We start from the raw sequence: 6,000 nt of genomic DNA, 5'->3' as shown, positions 1-6,000 counted from the left end.
CAGAACTTGATCAAGCCATTACGCTGACCAAATTTCTACGCAAGTTCTGCAAGAAAAAAAGCAAAGCAATCTTACACTAAATTTCATATCTTTTGTGTAAAAGTCCAGAGTGATTATTCAATCATCTAAGGTGTCTTAGCATTCATTGTTTAGGACAAACACTTATCATTTCTAGAGATTAGAAAGGAGAGGCTGAGTACTCGGTTATAGTACTCACGAGAGATTAGGATTGAGTAGAGGTATAGAGGAAGGTACTCTTGTTATACTCAGTTGCTAAGATTGTAAAAGGTTTGAGGCTCTACCTTTAAAGAGCTCAGTAGAGGATTCGAAAGCTCGGAACGTGTTCCAGGGACAGGACGTAGGCTTAGAAGCCGAACTTGGATAAATCTGCTGAGTAACGTATTTCTTACCTTAAACTCCTTATATATATTGCTTGCTTAAATAACCAAAAACTGACCAAGTAAAGAGGTCAAGCTGAGTTGTGCGCATCGAACATCTGAGCTCAGGAATAGACTCTAAGTGCTATCTCCTGACTCAAGTTAAGAAACTGACCTAGTCACCAGTTGACTAAGCCAGTGTCTTGCTGTTTACTCAGCGCCGCTGTTAAAACCTTTTCTCCTAAGAAAAGAAGTCTGCCCTAAATTAAGAAAAAGTGTAAATAGTTCCTAACCCCCCCTTGGAACTATACTTGTAACGTTATAAGGGACCAACAAGTGGTATCAGAGCCTAAAAGCTCACTGTAAAAGGTTTAACAACCTTGAGCTGATCCCCACTATGGGCGAAAACAGTACTCGGTTTCTCCCAGGAAACCAAACAACTCAGATATTGCCTGAGGGGCTGTCCATCACTCGGCCTCCCCTATTCTTTGGGTCTAACTATACCTTCTGGAAGAATAGGATGAAAAATTTCATTCAGGCTACAAATATGAGTGCCTGGCTATCTATAGTGCAAGGCCCATTTGTACCTGTCGAAGTTGTGGCTGGCCAAACAATTGTAAAAGCTGAGGCCAAATGGACAGAGGATGATCTCAAGAAGCTTCAAAATCACGCTTCGGCTATTACTATGCTTCAATGTGCACTCGATGCTGCAGAATATAATAAAATTTCAGGTTGTGAGTCGGCGCAAGAGATCTGGAAGAAGCTTGAGGTCACCTACGAAGTAACCAATAAAGTAAAAGAGTCCAAGGTGAACCAGCAGATGAGACTGTACGAGCTGTTCGAGATGAACAATGATGAGGGCATATCTGACATGAATGCAAGGTTTACCAACATCATAAATGAGCTCAAGAGACTTGGGAAGATCTTCACTGAGGAAGAACAAGTCAAAAAGATACTCAGGAGTCTTCCTAAAGACTGGCAAGCAAAGAAGACCGCTGTTGAGGAAGCTCAGGACTTAACCACCTACAAATATGACGAACTCATCGGCTCGTTGCTGACCCATGAGATATCAATGAAAAACTTTGAGGTGAAGGAAAAGTCTGAAGATAAGAAGCAGAAATCTCTTGTCATGAAAGCTGACTCCACTGATGGGAGCTCAACAGATGATGAAGAGATGGCTATGTTCACAAGGAAGATGAAAAGGCTGTTCAGGAAAAATGACAAATATTCTAAGAAGCCTTACAGAAAGTTTGATAAGTATAAAGCAGAGTCCAGCGACAGCAAATACAAGAAAGACAACTCAAAGCCCATTACATGCTTTGAATGTCATCAAACTGGCCATATAAAGTCAAGCTGCCCCACGCTGAGGAAAGATAAGAAGAACGGCAAAAAGGCAATGGTGGCTACATGGAGCGACAGTGATAAGTCTTCAACAATAGAAGCTGAGGCCACCGAGTCAGCGAAGATATGCTTCATGGCTGACGAACTTGCTGAGCCATGCGTCTCTGAGCATATTGACCCCTCCGTTGCATCTGACGATGAGGAGCAATCAAATGAGGTAATACCACTTTCCCAGCTCAGAAACGAAATGAGTAATGCCCTGAGTGATCTCTATACACTTGTCAAAAAGTGTAATAAGAAAATTAGAGCACTCAGCAGGCGCTATAACGAGGTTGAAGAGGTCAAGCTGAGTGACCTCAGATACCTTCTTCAGGACAACTCAACTTTGCATGATAACATGAAGATCATACATGAGTCTGTCTCTGAAGTCCAATCAGTTTCAAAGAAACTGAGAAAGGACGTCACAACTATCCAGAACCAATTAAAGGTTCCAAATAAAAGAAACATTCCTCTGAGAACTCAGTACCAAGGTACTCAGCAGAGATGGAATCCCCAGCGGAATGTCCGAGTGTGACTTCTGTGGGAAGAAAGGTCACACCACAAAGGTGTGCTGGCATGCTCAGCACTGGGGTGCTGACCAGTCAGTGAGACAACCTAAACAGAAGGTCAGCTGTGACTTCTGTGGAAAGAATGGCCATACTGTCCAAGTATGTCGCCATAAAATAAAATATGATGTTTTACCTATTGCACCTAACAAGCAAGGACCCAAAAAGAATTGGGTACCTAAAAGTAACTAGTTACAATGCAGGTCAGCCTGAGATGTGCTGAGAAGTCAAAGATGTGGTATAGTGACAGCGCATGCTCAAGGCATATGACTGGTGATGAAACTCAGTTCATCACGTTTGAGCGTAAAAGAGGAGGAAGTGTAAGTTTTGGAGACAACAAAAAGGGTAAGATAGTAGGGTCAGGAACCATCGGAGATAATCCTACTATTGAGTCAGTCTCCCTAGTCAGCGGACTCAAATATAACTTACTCAGCGTAGCTCAGCTATGTGACAATGGGAGAAAAGTTATATTTGATGCTACTGGATGTAAAATATACGAGGGTAAATCAAATGAGTTAATTTTAACTGCCCCTCGCATAGATAATGTCTTTATGCTAGACTTAGAGAAAAAGTTTTCAAAAACTGTATGCTTAGTATCAAAGGAAGAAAATTCCTGGCTATGGCACAGGAGACTTGGTCATGTAAGCATGGACCTCCTGGCCAAATTAGCAAGAAAGCAATTGGTTGAGGGACTTCCTGAACTTAAATTTGAAAAAGATCAATCATGCCACGCTTGCCAAGCTAGAAAACAAACCAAACAATCTTTTCACAGTAAAAACATTGTCTCAACTAAGCGTCCGTTAGAGTTACTACACTTGGATCTCTTCGGTCCAGTCCAGCCGCTGAGTCTGGGTGGAAGAAGATTTTCCTTGGTCATTGTAGATGACTTCTCTCGGTACACTTGGGTCATCTTGCTGAGTAGCAAGGATGAGACCTTTGAGACATTTTCAAATTTGGTAAGAAAAATTGAAAATGATAAAGACCTAAAATTGGCTCACATCCGAAGTGATAATGGTGGAGAATTCAATAACCAAAAGTTTGTTGAATTCTGTGAAGCCAGCGGCATTGACCACAATTTTTCTGCTCTTAGAACACCTCAACAAAATGGGGTTGTTGAAAGGAAGAACAGAACTCTGGTTGAAATAGCCAGGACAATGTTGGATGAGCATAGGCTTCTAAAGTATTTTTGGGGAGAGGCTGTTAACACAGCGTGCTATATTCTTAATAGGGCTCTAGTTAGACCTGTATTAAAGAAAACACCCTATGAACTTTGGAAAGGACGAAAGCCCAACATTGGATACTTTCGTGCCTTTGGCTGTAAATGTTTTATTTTGAATACCAAAGATAGCTTAGCAAAGTTTGACTCAAAAGCTGATGAGGCTATCTTTTTAGGCTACTCAACAAACAGCAAAGCATACAGAGTTTTCAATAAACGAACTCAAGTTTTAGAAGAGTCAGTACATGTTGAGTTCGACGGGACTAACCCTGCAGGTAGATACCAGCCACTGACCGAGGATGATCCACACTCAGTAACCGCTGACCAAGAACCAGCTGCTGAGTCATTTACTAAAAGGCTGACCAAGAGTAAGAGTGAACCTAAGATTGTTTTCACTGACCAGTCTACTTCTGCAGAGATTGTTGAAACACAGACATCACAAGACATAAATCTACCTAAAGAGATAAGGATTCTAAGAGGGCACACAAAGAGTGCAATCCTTGATTCTGCTGGGAATACCCTGATGACGAGGAATCAACTCAGGAGGTACCTCAGCAATGTAGCCTTCGTCTCAGTTCAGGAACCTAAGAACTTCGCTGATGCTGAGGAAGATGAATTCTGGATGAGCGCAATGCAAGAGGAACTCGACCAATTCAGAAGAAACGATGTATGGGAGCTAGTGCCACATCCAAGGAGTCAGGAGACCATTGCAACAAGATGGGTCTTTCGCAACAAACTGGATGAGCAAGGAAATATAGTCAGGAACAAAGCAAGGCTTGTAGCTTAGGGCTACAGTCAGTAAGAAGGTATTGACTACGGTGAGACCTTTGCCCCAGTGGCAAGGCTAGAAGCTATTAGGATCTTATGTGCATATGCATCTTACATGAACTTTAAATTATTCCAAATGGATGTTAAGAGTGCATTTCTTAATGGAGTTATAAACGAGGAAGTTTATGTTAATCAACCTCTAGGGTTTGAGGATCCAAAATTCCCAAACCAAGTTTATAAACTCAAAAAAGGCTCTGTACGGCCTCAAGCAAGCATCACGTGCTTGGTATGAGAGGCTGACCAGTTTCCTGCTGACTAGAAATTATGTCAGGGGCAAAGCTGATACAACCTTATTCATTAAGAGAAAGAGTAAAGATACCATGCTGGCTCAAATTTATGTTGATGATATAATATTTGGTGCAACTAACGAATCAATGTGCAAGGAATTTAGCAAACAAATGCAGACTGAGTTTGAAATGTCGATGATGGGAGAACTCAACTTCTTCCTCGGACTTCAAATAAAACAAGGAAAGAATGGCATCTTCATCAGTCAAGCTAAATATGCCAAGGAGATATTAAAGAAATATGACTTGGAAAATTGCAAGCCAATATCCACTCCTATGGGCACTGACACTGTCCTCTACGCTGACGAGAATGGTAAGTCAGTAGACAGCAAATTGTATCGAGGTATGATAGGCTCTCTACTTTACTTAACAGCCAGTAGACCGGACATTCAGTTCTCAGTAAGCTACTGTGCTAGATATAAATCTAACCCTAAGGAATCTCATTACATAGCTGTAAAAAGAATCTTTAGATACTTGCAAAGCTCAGTGAACGCAGGTTTATGGTATCCCAACACTCATGGCTTTTACACTCGTTGGATACACTGACGCTGACTATGGTCGAGACAAGCTAGAACGAAAAAGCACCTCTGGAGGATGTCATTTTTTAAGAAGCTGTCTTGTATCTTGGTTCAGCAAGAAGCAGGCATCAGTAGCCTTGTCTACCACTGAAGCTGAGTACATTGCTGCTGGTCATTGTGTTGCTCAAGTCCTATGGATTAAGCAACAACTTGAAGACTATGGTGTTCAAACAAAGACAATTGAGGTCAAATGCGACAACAAAAGTGCAATTGATCTATCAAAGAACCCAATTCAACACAGCAGAATGAAGCATGTCAGCATAAGGCATCACTTCATTAGAGACCATGTACTCAAAGGTGAGATAAAGCTGACCTACGTCCCAACGGATGAGCAGCTTGCGGATATCTTCACAAAGCCACTGGCTCGTGAACAGTTCAGCATACTGAGAGAAGCCATTGGTATGTTTAATCCTCTTCAGTAAATTCTTGTTCTAAAATGTAAATTTATGCTGAGTAAATTCCTATGCTGAATGATTTATGCAAATGCATGCTGAGTGATTGTTATGCTGAGTACTTAACACAAAATACACATCAATACTGAGTCAATATGCACACCGAGTAGTAATCTTAAACTGAGAAATCATCCTTTCATATACTACTGACCACTCAGAATCCAAAACGCTTAGTATTCTAAACGCTGAGTGTTAGATCCGTTGCATTTAATGCTTAAGCACGCGAACAGCCACCTAGGATGACGTACGTGCCGAATGTGTCATAAATGCCAGGATCTTTGTCGGTTGACAATCCCAAGGCAAAACTGACACATGGATT

Source organism: Euphorbia lathyris, chromosome 8 (genome assembly GCF_963576675.1).
Source record: "Euphorbia lathyris chromosome 8, ddEupLath1.1, whole genome shotgun sequence".
Taxonomy (NCBI): Eukaryota; Viridiplantae; Streptophyta; class Magnoliopsida; order Malpighiales; family Euphorbiaceae; genus Euphorbia; species Euphorbia lathyris.
Note: the sequence above shows the minus strand (reverse complement) of the source record.